This window comes from Schistocerca serialis, chromosome 1, assembly GCF_023864345.2.
Source record: "Schistocerca serialis cubense isolate TAMUIC-IGC-003099 chromosome 1, iqSchSeri2.2, whole genome shotgun sequence".
Lineage (NCBI taxonomy): Eukaryota > Metazoa > Arthropoda > Insecta > Orthoptera > Acrididae > Schistocerca > Schistocerca serialis.
Genome location: NC_064638.1, coordinates 507,270,291 through 507,283,612, shown reverse-complemented (window position 1 = coordinate 507,283,612; position 13,322 = coordinate 507,270,291). Strand labels below are relative to the sequence as shown.

The 13,322-nt window shown below is 42.0% G+C and overlaps 1 non-coding gene across 1 annotated transcript; it reads left to right on the top strand.

Annotated features, from left to right (window-relative positions):
- The first annotated feature begins 5,894 nt into the window (after positions 1-5,894).
- On the top strand, positions 5,895-5,968 carry Trnas-cga (transfer RNA serine (anticodon CGA)). Its single transcript has one exon. It is a non-coding gene; the product is annotated as a tRNA-Ser (tRNA).
- Positions 5,969-13,322: the final 7,354 nt, after the last annotated feature.

Sequence of the window (13,322 nt, the reverse complement as noted above, 5' to 3'; positions counted from 1 at the left end):
TGAAAAATGTTTGTGTGGTGATTTATTATGAAAATATTTTAATCGAATTAAGTTTAAACTTGGCTACTGGAGGGATACTTCAACGAATTGATATTAATGAATTAAAACTACAAAGCAAATACAGCGTAAAATTCACATAGTTAATTAATATACTACGACGAAGGGTTTTTGTTACAAATTATTTTTATAGTTTCTAAAATGGATTTATCCTTACATTACTGGCCTCCAGGATCACTGGACCTGACTATATGTCATTATTTCTCGCGGTGGCTTGTAAAAGACTCCGTTTATGTGCCTCCATTACCAACAACAATGAATGTACTATGTACTGACACATAGCATAACAGCAGCTGTGGAAGCAGCAACTCAAGACATGCTCGCTGCAGTGTGGGAACAATTTAAATATCTCAGTGACATATGCCATGCATCTTGAATTGTACATATTGAACACCTATGAAAGTGTATGAAAAAAGCTTTTTGAGTTTCCCGTTCATCAAAAAACCAAATTCATCGTACTTTTTCTTAGTTTCAGAAGTATAGACGCGCCATATCGGATGATTCTTTTTGATACATCCATAAATTTTCAAAGCGCAACTCACAGACCCCTATTTCTTTCATTTATACTGAGAAGGATTTCGCTGGTGTAGTCAGAGAAACTGATGGGCCGTTTTAGGAAAAGAATGTTTCCTTAAACGATCGATAAGGGTCCTAAAAATGTTGCTTGGTAAATCAATAGTAACTTGCAATACAGAAGTCTCAAAAATGAAAAGGAATAAATAAACTGCCAGTTTCCAATAAAGTATTTTCAAATACTCAAGTGAACCGACTCGAAGTAACCCAGAATTCAATGAATGTCAAGAGATTTTTATTAGAACAGATATGCAATATCTGAAAGCTGCAATCCTTCAGACGCTACTGACTTCGAATGAGATAGTGGTAAATTTCTTGAATTTCAGGACTTTTTGCCTCTGTTTGTTGAGAAACTCTAGACAAAATCAGCCGAAAAGAGAAACGCTTATGAGAGAATTCTCAAATGTTAAGTTTATGAAAAAAATTTCTAAGCCATTCAAGACAAATGGATATTGAAGGGGTAGGTGGCGATTTATTTCCAGTCATCTTCAACTGTTTATTAGGAAAAATTACAAGAATTTGGAATGAAAAATTAGAAGATTATCAAATATCGCCAATAAATCTGCGAATAAGTAAATAGTACATTGTTTTAAATGCCGGCATTTGCAGACGATTTTGGTGTACAGTCTGAAAATTCAGTAAATACAGTAACATCAGTCTCTTTGAACAGATAGAGGAGGTTGGGGTATCTCTGCAACTGAAACGAAGTTTACCACTAACATAAAAATTGCTCCAAATGTATTACTGGCACGCATTGGTCAAATAGGAAATGTCAAAGGCTTCAAGTACACAGGAAAGACAGTTCAAGAAAATGCATCAGAAAAATCACCCATAAATACAAGTATTATAAAATAGAAAGGGCTAATGGAATAGCAAACCATATTTATAGTAAAAAGTACATGTCAAGAAATGTAAAAATAATGCCTTACACCACAACATTGAAACGAGAATGGCTTCCCACAAGTGAATATGTACCACTAAATTATCATTTAGATAAACAAGAAATAATTCAGAGAGAAACATGGGAATATTTTACATCCAATAAGAAGCAAAGAAACCTGGAAATTAAGAAATAGTGGTGCCATATATCAGAAATAGGAAATATAACAGAAACAATAAGAAAAATAAGACAAGTTTTTCGGGGCACATGTACGTTATAAATGACAATAGACTGACAGATCTTCAGGTAAATATAGAAAAACAAATTAACAACAAGCTAGATCGAAAATATTAAACAAATGTTTTAAAAGCATATAACAAATAAACAGATAACCATTAGAAAAAGGTATACTGACAACGAAACTTTTTCATTTAGAGACATTTGTAAAGCCTGTATTAATACTTTTTTCCTTTTATTATTTTCTTGTATTAATTATGTTTGGCAGTAAATGTCGTTACATTCAGATACTACAAGGATACAAATGTTTCTATGTGTCTGTACGTATCTTTGCCATAAGAAAGCCTGTTTTCTACTGTTCAGAATGAACAATCGTGTGTCAGAGCGGTGACGGTTAAGAGTCACTGGTTGTTGACCTGAGGGAGTGGTTGGTGTGTTGGTTTTCACGCATAAAGATGTGGATAAAACATTTAAATTAATATGTGCGCCATACCCATCTGAACAGCAGAAAGACGGTGGTTAATGTTAACTGAACTGTGAACTACGTTTTTTAAACAACGCGCGTGCATGACATCAGGTTTGAACATTTCAAGGACTGTGCTTTGATATGAAAAAGCCTTGAACTGTGTCGTATCAGTCACCGAACTGAAACCGGGTTCGATTCCCGGCCGGGTTGGGGATTTTCTCTGCCCGAGGACTGGGTGTTTGTGTTGTCCTCACCAATTCATCATCAGCATCATTCGTGACAGTGACCAGATTGGATTGTGTATAAACTGGACTGTGTACGGGCGCTGATGACCGCTCAGTTGAGCGCCCCACAAACCAAACATCATCATCATCACCGAACTGAAACTGTTTCGCTGATGCTACTCCGATGCCGTGGATTTCAAGTTGTGCACGCTCTGGAACTGCAATTCCACAATATCACTCTCACGACGACGGCTGCGACGATGCAAGAGGCTTGTCAGCACAAGTATAAAGGATCTGTAGATATTTTTTTCAGCGCAGAATCGTCAAATACCAGCATCGCGCGTCATCGTCGCGATACAGTCTCGCAATCTTGCAACGAGGGAAAACGCAGCCAAAACGGAGATTTTTTCAAACAGACTGCTAAGAAGGACCAGACTCTCACATAGAAAAGATTACATGTTTTCTCTGTAGAAAGAAGTGTTGTTCCAGCCGTAATACTGTTATTTGTCTATCTACGACAATATTATCATTGAAACAGTACCAGCAACAATGTAGTGTTTCCTCCAGTTCCCTCCCTAAATTGTTTCAATTACTTAGTAAAACAATAGCCACACTCGCTCTTATTATTCAGTGCAATTGCCATTTTTCGCAGAGTCTGATTTCTCACTTAATAAACAAAAAAATTTCAGTAATGAACAAATTTTCAAACTGTCATAATAAGGCGTGTGCACGAAGCTACCATGTTTGTGCTTTGTTCTTGTTGGTCGAGAACAGCAGCAAGAGCTATATTCACATTTGACTGCTGGTGTACACGTGCTTTAGTCTGATTTGTTTGCAATATTACGCGAGTTCCATTGGTTGGGTGCGTCCGTGTAATCGAGAATCTCCCTTTCTGGGAACAGGCATACTTACTGTTTAACAACATTGGTATTATACAGAGCAGTCAGAAACTGAAAAGCTTGTCAGGGTGTTGCAGGGTAGTTTTAGGTGATAAATAAAGTTAAGAAAAAAATTCTATATGTTGTGCCACTTCAGAGTTAATTAGTATTCAATTTAGCTAGTCAGGCAGCTGCGCAAGCAAATTCAAGCGACCCACCAGATACAATTACTGCCCATTCTTCTTAAAGCGCATGAGACCGCTCAGCTTTTGGCTCGGATTCGTTTCTTACTACTGTCCCATGTCCAATTTTTGTATCACTTCTTTGTCGTTTTAAGGAAACCAAACGAAGAACACATTTGGCACACCGTCTCTGGCGGGCCGCTTGAATCTGGCCCGCAATGATCTGATTGACTAACTTCAATAATAATTAATTCGAAAATGGCCCAACATATCTACCTTTTTTCATAACAATCATTTCTCAACGTAACGTACCTTGATAAACCCTTGCAAGCTTTTCAGATTGTTTCTGACCACCCTTGTGGCAATTATATTTAATGCCAGAAAATGGGCGGCTGGAGTGGCCGAGCGGTTCTAGACGCTTCAGTCTGGAACCGCACGACCGCTATGGTCGCAGGTTCGAATCTTGCCTCGGGAATGGATGTGTGTGATGTCTTTAGGTTCGTTAGGTTTAAGTAGTTCTAAGTTCTAGGGGACTGATGACCTGAGATGTTAAATCCTATAGTACTCAGAGCCATTTGAACCTGAAAATGGTGAGATATATTTCGATTACCTTGTTTTTGTGTATCATCTCAGTAGCGCATGTAAGTTAAGGGAAGTAAAAGAGATAGTTTTCTCTTGTGCCTGGAGCAGTTTTAATCTTCCATTAAAGTAGCTTCTTTCACTCGAAGCTCAATATTCCACGCGATTCTCTCGGGGACATTTGTTGTCTTCAGGGTAATAGAATTTCTGGTGGTAAGTGGTATTTATTACCTTCGGTAAAAAGCTTTAGGCGGGATGGTCTTAGAGCGTTAGTTTACAAGTACACTTCGTGCAGCAGATCATGCTTATCGCATCTATAAACTAACCTTAAAACGCAGAATCACTTTATTTACTCTATTATCCGGGAGAGAAAGCTGTGGTGGTCATAATTCGTTGCGAGTATTTTCTGCTGTGGTAGAAGAATTGAAGGAAGTCGGATTGTAGTTTAGCTTCACGTTTATGGTGAGGTCTTCACCGACTGAACATTAGTTCTGATTGGGCAAGGATAGCGCACGGAAGGGACTGTGCTCGTTTCGGACGAACTTTTTCGCCATTGGCGGGGATAAACATCACATAGCGTCGAAATACCATAGTGTAATGTTGCATGTTTTGCTTCCTTTCTCTGCTACACCTGCATATCTGTGTAGTCAATGTCTTAACTCAGTTTACTGGGCATAGTGTTTGTTTTGTTTTTCTGTGTTGTAAGAGCTTTCGGTATATTGAATTTCTTATAATACTGTGAGCGCTTTGTCTTTGTATGTGACGTGTCAATGACTGTGGTACTAGTATACAACTGTCTAATAAATTTACTTCATTCTCTGATACACGGTTTTCTTCTGCTTTGCAGGTAGGTTGTTGCAGATGATGATGAGCTCTGCTCCAGAGATTCTGACCCCGGAGTTTGACCTGCTGCAGCCTATCGGTATCAAGGTAACGTTTCTACTGTTACTCTGAAAACTCCCTAAACAAATTCTGCATGTCCGATGTAGAAACAAACTGACTATTTCCCGAAGAAATTGAGTTACTCAATGTTAATCGCTAAAGTCAAGACGAAAACAATACTGATTATTGAGAGACATGTATTGGCTGGCAACTTAAAGCTGTGGCGAGCAGTGATATTTCTAAACTGTGACTACACTGTGCTGTGGTATAGTTCTCTCGTAATCTAGAACAACAGGACGCGCAGTATAGTTCAGACTGCTGGAGAAAATTGTGACTGTTCTAATTCTTTGTTTCATTAAGAACGCAGGTAGGTGAAGAGCCATTATGGAAACTTTTTGAAAAGCAGGAGCCGCCAGATAGGGGTATTAGAGGCAAGAGAGCAATCAACATATATTTTTATATCATATGAATTTCTTTTAGCTGAGTCTACCATATCTTGAGATATTTACATCTGTTGATGCACTGCTGTTTCAAAAAGATCCATATGATTTCACAAGACTATATCTTCTACATGACTGAAGATAAAACCTTGTAGTAAATTTAAACTTACGCATAGGACTGCAAAACTTTTCGTTTGAAAAGCACCGTCCTATTTTACAACGATATGTTTACTTTTTACGATTATTATTCAGAATGAAAGTTATCATTAATCTTTCACAAACGTTCAAAGTCATCGACCAGACGCATGCAGATGATAAGAAAACTCGTTTTATACTTTTACGAGCATACAGAGAGAGGAAGAATGTTTGAACCACCAAAAACATAACATATTAACATACCTAATACGGTGTAGGGAAACTGTTGGCATTCAAAACAGCTTCTAGACGTCGCGAAATTGATAAATACATGTCATGTGTGAGGACGGGGCGTGAGTCGTGCTTGGGTAGCTCAGTGGTAGAGCAGTTGCCCGCGAAAGGCAAAGGTCCCGAGTTCGAGTCTCGGTCCGGCACACAGTCTTAATCTGCCAGGAAGTTTCATATCAGCGCACACTCCGCTGCAGAGTGAAAATCTCATTCTGGAAACATCCCTCAGGCTGTGGCTAAGCCATGTCTCCGCAATATCCTTTCTTTCAGGAGTGCTAGTTCTGCAAGGTTCCCAGGAGAGCTTCTGTAAAGTTTGGAAGGTAGGAGGCGAGGTAATGTCAGAAGTAAAGCTGTGAGGACGGGGCGTGAGTCGTGATTGGGTAACTCAGTTGGTAGAGCACTTGCCCGCGAAAGGCAAAGATCCCGAGTTCGAGTCTCGGTCCGGCACACAGTTTTAATCTGCCAGGAAGTTTCAGGTCATGTATAGTTTTCGAGTTAGTCTTGTACCACTCTTCCTGCAAAATAGTGGTAAAGTCCTCATTCTCTCTAAAGAAGACCACAGAAACTCAATAATATTGAGGTCTGGTGAGTGTGGCGGCCAGAGAAATACGACGATTCATCCGCGTGCTCACAAATCAAATTCTGGCTGATGCAAAATATGTGAACAGGAGACGTGGTGTCTTGGAACACAACATCACCATTGGGGAACAAACGTTGCACCATGGGATGGAACGCAACGATCATAATGGCAGTAATGCGACCTTGCCTCTGTGGCCATGGAACAGCACGACATGAAGGCCCAAACCGTCACTGAATCCCCGCCGTGTTTCACCCTTGGGACGTAAACACGGCCAAGCACTTGCAAACAGTGTGAAACAAGACTCATCCGACCAAAAGACATTCTTCCAAGGCTTCACATTTCACGTTTTACAGCTTCTATATCAACCATTAGTGAAGGGTGGTTTTGGAATTCCAGCTCTCGCTGCAGTTCGCAGGTTATGGAGCTGCCTTCGTTTTGTTTTGGTGCTGACAGCGCTCGCGAGTGCATCATTCAATTCTGCAGTGACTTTTGCATCTGTCGTCCTCTTATTTTTCGTCACAAATTTCTTCACCGATCATCCGTCATGATCACTTCGCGCAAGATTTCGCCCGCGTTGTGACTTATCGATGTTCTTTTTCCGCCTTTCTTGTATACGCTATAAATCTTATATAACAAAATCATGGAATACCTCCTAACATTGTGTGGGACCGCCTTTTGCCCGGTGTAGTGAAGCAACTCGAGGTATCATAGACTCAACATGTCGTTGGAAGTCTTCTGTAGAAATGATGAACAATGCTGCCTCTAAAACAATGCATTATTTCGAAACAGTTGCCAGTGCAGAATTTTGTGCACGAACTGACCTCTCGATTATGTGTTATAAATGTTCGATGGGATTCATGTCGGGCGATCTGGGTGGCCAAACCATTCGCTCGAATTATCCAGAATGATCTTCAAACCAATCTCGAACAATTGTGGCCCTGTGACATGTCGCAATGTCATCCATGATGACATTGCGACATCCATGATGTCCACGTTGGCTGCAAATGGTCTTCAAGTAGCCAAACGTAACCATTTCCTGTCAGTGATCGGTTCAGTTTGACCAGAGGACCCAGTCCATTCCACCTAAAGACAGCCTGCACATTTATGAAGCCACGACCATCTTGCGTCGCGCCTTATTGACAAAATGGGTCCGTGCGGGATTAGCCGAGTGGTCTATGGCGCTGCAGTCGTGGACTGTGCGGCTAGTCCCGGCGGAGGCTCGAGTCCTCCCTCGGGCATGCGTCTGAGTGTTTGTCCTTAGGATAATTTTGGTTAAGTAGTGTGTAAGCGTAAGGACTAATGATCTTAGCAGCTAAGATTTCACATACATTTGAACATTTTTCTTTTTTTTTGACCAAATGGGTCCATAGTTTCATGGCGTCTGCATCACACTCGAACTCTACCATCAACTCTTACCCTTCTGTTATCAGGACTCATTTGATCAGGCTACGGTTTTGCAGTAGTCTAGGGTCCAAACGTTATGGTCACGAGCTCAGGAAAGGTGCTGCAGGCGATGTCGCGCTGTTAGCGAATGCACTCGCGTCGGTCGTCTGCTACCGTAGCCCATTAAGGCAAAATTTCGCTGCACTGTCCTAACGGATTCTTTCGTCTCACGTCCCACATTGATTTCTGCGGTTATTTCAAGCAGCATTGCTTGTCTGTTAGCACTGACAACTCTACGCAAATGTCGTTGCTAATGCTCGTTAAGTGAAGACTGTCGGCCACTGCGTTCGCCATGCTGACAGGGAATGTGGTATACTGAGCAGGCTCTTGACACTGTGGATATCGGAATATTGAATTCCGTTAGGATTTCCGAAATGGGATGTCCCTTGCGTCTAGCTCCAGCTGCCATTCCTCGTAGAGGATCTGTTGATTCTGATCGTGCAGCCTTCTTCACTTTTTCACTTGAATCACCTGAGTACAAATGACAGCTCCATCAAAGCACTGCCCTTTTACACCTTGTGTTCGAGATACTACTGCCATCTGTATATTTGCATATCGCTCTCCCATGACCTTTGTCACCTGACTGTTCCTTCACTTCCCAAAGCTACACTACTGGCCATTAAAATTGCTACACCAAGAAGAAATGCAGATGATAAACGGGTATTCATTGGACAAATATATTATACTAGAACTGGCATGTGATTACATTTTCACGCTATTTCGGTGCATAGATCCTGAGAAATCAATACCCAGAACAACCACCTCTGGCAGTAATAACGGCCTTGATACGTCTGGGCATTGAGTCAAACAGAGCTTGGATGACGTGTACAGGTGCCACTGCCCATACAGCTTCAACACGATACCACATTCATCAAGAGCAGTGACTGGCGTATTGTGACGAGCCAGTTGCTCGGCCACCACTACCAGATGTTTTCAGTTGGTGAGAGATCTGGAGAATGTGCTGGCCAGGGCAGCAGTCGAATATTTCCTCTATCCAGAAAGGCCCGTACAGGACCTGCGACATGCGGTCGTGCATTATCCAGCTAAAATGTAGGGTTTCGCAGGGACGAATGAAGGGTAGAGCCACGGGTCGTAGCACATCTGAAATGTAACGTCCACTGTTCAGAGTGCCGTCAATGCGAAGAAGAGGTGACCGAGACGTGTAACCAATGGCACCCCATACCATCACGCCGGGTGATACGCCAGTATGGCGAAGACGCATACACGCTTCCAATGTGCGTTCACCGCGATGTCACCCAACACGGATGCGACCATCATGATGCTGTAAACAGAACCTGGATTCATTCGAAAAACTGACGTTTTGCCATTCGTCCACCCAGGTTCGTCGTTGAGTACACCATCGCAGGCGCTGCTGTCTGTGATGCAGCGTCAAGGGTAATCGCAGCGATGGTCTCGGAGCTGATGGTCCATGCTGCTGCAAACGTCGTCGAACTATTCGTGCACATTGTTGTTGTCTTGCAAACGTCCCCAACTGTTGACTCAGGGATCGAGACGTGGCTGCACGACCCGTTACAGCCATGCGGCTAAGATGCCTGTCATCTCGACTGCTAGTAATACGAGGCCGTTGGAATCCAGCATGGTGTTCCGTATTACCATCCTCAACCCACCGATTCCATATTCTGCTAACAGTCATTGGATCGCGACCAACGCGAGCAACAATGTCGCGATACGATAAACCGCAATCGTGGTAGGCTACAATCCGACCTTTATTAAAGTCGGAAGCGTGATGGTACGCATTTCTCCTCCTTACACGAGGCATCACAACAACGTTTCACGAGGCAACGCCGGTCAACTGCTGTTTGTGTATGGGAAATCGGTTGGAAACTTTCCTCATGTCAACACGTTGTAGGTGTCGCCACCGGTGCCAACCTTGTTCAACGCTCTGAAAAGCTAACCATTTGCATATCACAGCATCTTATTCCTGTCGGTTAAATTTCCCGTCTGTAGTACATCACCTTCGTGGTGTAGCAGTTTTAATGGCGAGTAGTGTAGTTTCCCCAATAACGGCTTCTTCCAGTCTCTCCACGTTTGCAAATTATTCAGGGCAACGGTGGAAAACATATGTGACTGTGTCTACTGGATACGAATTCCTTGCGTCGAATCCTTACCCCACATCACTTCACCACAAGTTCTGGTAGTGCCAAGCATTGTGTTACCCGCTCTTTGAATGCGATGAAAGCAATCACTGTTGTCCTGCCACAACTGGGCACAGCAGAGTAACTCCAGCTCGTTGACTGCTGAGATGCCGCTGCCTGGGCTGTCCTCCCCCAATCGCGGCTAGTGGTCCCAGTAGCGCGGCGCGGTCATCTGCTGCGGCCGGCCGCCCTTGAATACTTGAAACCGCCGCGCCGTCCTTCCATTTCCAGTAAACGCACCGCGGAAATAATTCAGCTTCTCTACTGCAGTGTGGGGTTCTGGCGACGTCGCGAGAGCGCCTAGCACTGCGATGTAATGGCAACAGCTGCAACAGGACCACACCTTACTTAAAATCGTCTCCCACCCTTCTTTTCGTCAAGACTTAAAATAACGTCCATTTGTCGAAGTCATGTAGTATTCTGTACGGTCTTCCTGACATGGCAACGTGTAGCAGTGGTAGAGCTGGAAATACCATCTTATCAACGCCTCAGAAAGACACGTACTGAGCCGTAATACAAATCTGTTCTTTCAGGCCCAAATTCTCAACTTATCCACACACAACTAACGTAGTGCCCCTTGCTCATTATTCTCGTCACTCGCGACATTTCGCCGATTCCCATAAGAGTTCGAGCCTGGTTTGTATCTGCACTGAAATGATCGGGTATGTGCATATGCCGATGACATATCAATAGTAGAAAGAAATGCCAATCCCAAAGAAAGCAAGTGTTGACAGATGTGAAAATTACCCAACTATCAGTTTAATAAGTCACGGCTGCAAAATACTAACGCGAGTTCTTTGCAGACGAAGGGAAAAACTGGCAGAAGCCGACCTCGGGGAAGATCAGTTTGGATTCCGTAGAAATATTGGAAGACGTGAGGCAATACTGACTCTACGTCTAATCTTAGAAAATAGATTAAGGAAAGGTAAACCTACGTTTCTAGCATTTGTAGATTTAGAGAAAGCTTTTGACAATGTTGACTGGAATACTCTCTTTCAAATTCTGAAGGTGGCAGGGGTCAAATACACGGAGCGAAAGGCTATTTACAATTTGTATAGAAACCAGATGGCTGTTATAAGAGTCGAGGGACATGAAAGAGAAGCAGTGGTTGGGAAGGGAGTGAGACAGGTGTGTAGCCTATCCCCGATGTTATTCAATCTGTATACTGAGCAAGCAGTAAAGGTAAAAAAAGAAAAATTCGGACTAGGTATTAAAATCCATGGAGAAGAAATAAAAATTTTGAGGTTCGCCGATGACATTGTAATTCTGTCAGAGACAGCAAAGGATTTGGAAGAGCAGTTGAACGGAATGGACAGTGTCTTGAGAGGAGGATATAGAGTAATATCATTAAAAGCAAAACGAGGATAATGGAATGTAGTCGAATTAAGTCGGATGATGCTGAGGGAATTAGATTAGGAAATGAGACACATAAAGTAGTAAAGGAGTTTTGCTATTTGGGGAGCAAAATAACTGATGATGGTTGAAGTAGAGAGGATATAAAATGTAGACTGGCAATGACAACAAAGAAAGCGTTTCTGAAGAAGAGAAATTTGTTAACATCGAGTATAGATTTAAGTGTCAGGAAGTTGTTTCTGAAAGGGAGGACTTATTTGACTCCCCATACACCTGCATTCGCACATCTTAGTGAAAAAAAATCGGCATAGCGTATTTCGTGAGCCTATGCAAGAGCTTCCGTGATCCGGGCTTCCAGCAAAGACCAAGTTAATACACCTAAAAAAATTGCTCGTTGAATGCTATTGTTTTTTATCGAGATTTGTCTAACTTGTCACAGTGTAAGCTCCTAGTTCATTGTCAATAAAACATCGCGCACTAGAACTGAAAACATACACTTACGTTATTGCCACTGTAAGCACTGACACCGAAATAAGTTATGTGAAAACATACCTCGAATCAGTCCAAGTTGGTTTGTTATTTACTATTGGTGACTGGTTTCAGTTGAACCACATGCAGACAAAAATATTCATGGTGACGTCCAAAGATAGACACCAAGAGTGAATATAAAACGACTTTGACTGTTTCATGATCAGATATTCATGAAGACACATTGTAGTTCCACAGACGCTTTGACTAAAATCATTGGATTAACCCAAAGTTTATTACAGATGAGGGTTTGAAAACAAGAAAAACGCAGAGAGAGAAGGAAAGTGAGAAATATTTGCACAAGTGAATGGTCTCTGATAATAATTTAAACGTTTAGTGGGTGTGAACACTGTCATTGTACAGGCTGCAATCACCACACATTCTGTGCCTTGCTGACAGTTCCAAGAGGACTGGTGGCAGTGAAGATACATCTAAAGGGTGATTCAGTTGCCCCTGACTATGGATTTTATGAAAGTTGCAACGCCTTCAAACACCAGGAGCAAATTTTCGTGTCCTCTCACTTGCTACGCTCAAACTAATAGTCCTACTGAAAATAATGAATAGGGCCTTTTTGTAAAAAATTTATTGTAGCTAAATTTTATACTAGCATACGTTTTCGTCGCTAGATGTCAAAGTTTTAGAATTGTTTAGGAAAAAGGTACAAAAGCCTTGGCGATGGTTTGAAGAGGACTGCAGAAGGTTGGAAGGGGGGGAGGGGGGGAATATAGAAAGGGTGATCCAACTCTCCCTGCCTATATAGGTTTCATGTAACCCACAACGGCTTCTAGTGCTCCACAAAAACTTCCGTATTCTCTCACTTCCTACATGCAAACTACTGGTCCTATAGAAAAAATGGACAGGATCTTTTGTACGAAATTTAATGTAGTTACATTTTGTACTGGGATACGTTTGGGCAAGAAATCGCAGTTTTCGAATTGCTTAAGAAAAAGCCACAAAAGTGAATAACTAGCAAACCGTGGCCTCCAACAAAACGTGTTTCAGTACGTTAATTTCCTACAAAAATTTGCTGTTCTTTCTTTCTGTGGGACTAAACGTTTTCAAGCGCTGAGTGAGAGAATATGAAAATCTCTTATGTGGTTTTTCAAGACTTTGCAGGTTGCGTAAAACCATTAGGCAGCAGCAGCTGAATTACCTTATATAATCTTTTTCTTGCAGAGAAACATTATTTTTTTAAACATAGGAAAGTAATGGTTCAACTCACTTTTCATTCAATTGTGTAACATTCAGATTAGTTCCTGGATGGAAATACATCTGCGTATAATGAAGAATGACGAATGTTCGCCCCCACATAAGTTCCGTACCACACAGCTGTTGAAAGGTGGCCCTTGTCGGCATGTGTGGCATGTCGTTACGAAGCTACTCCGATAATGACGCGAGTGCGGCTAGTGAGTTATGAAACAGATAAAATGGTGACACTAGG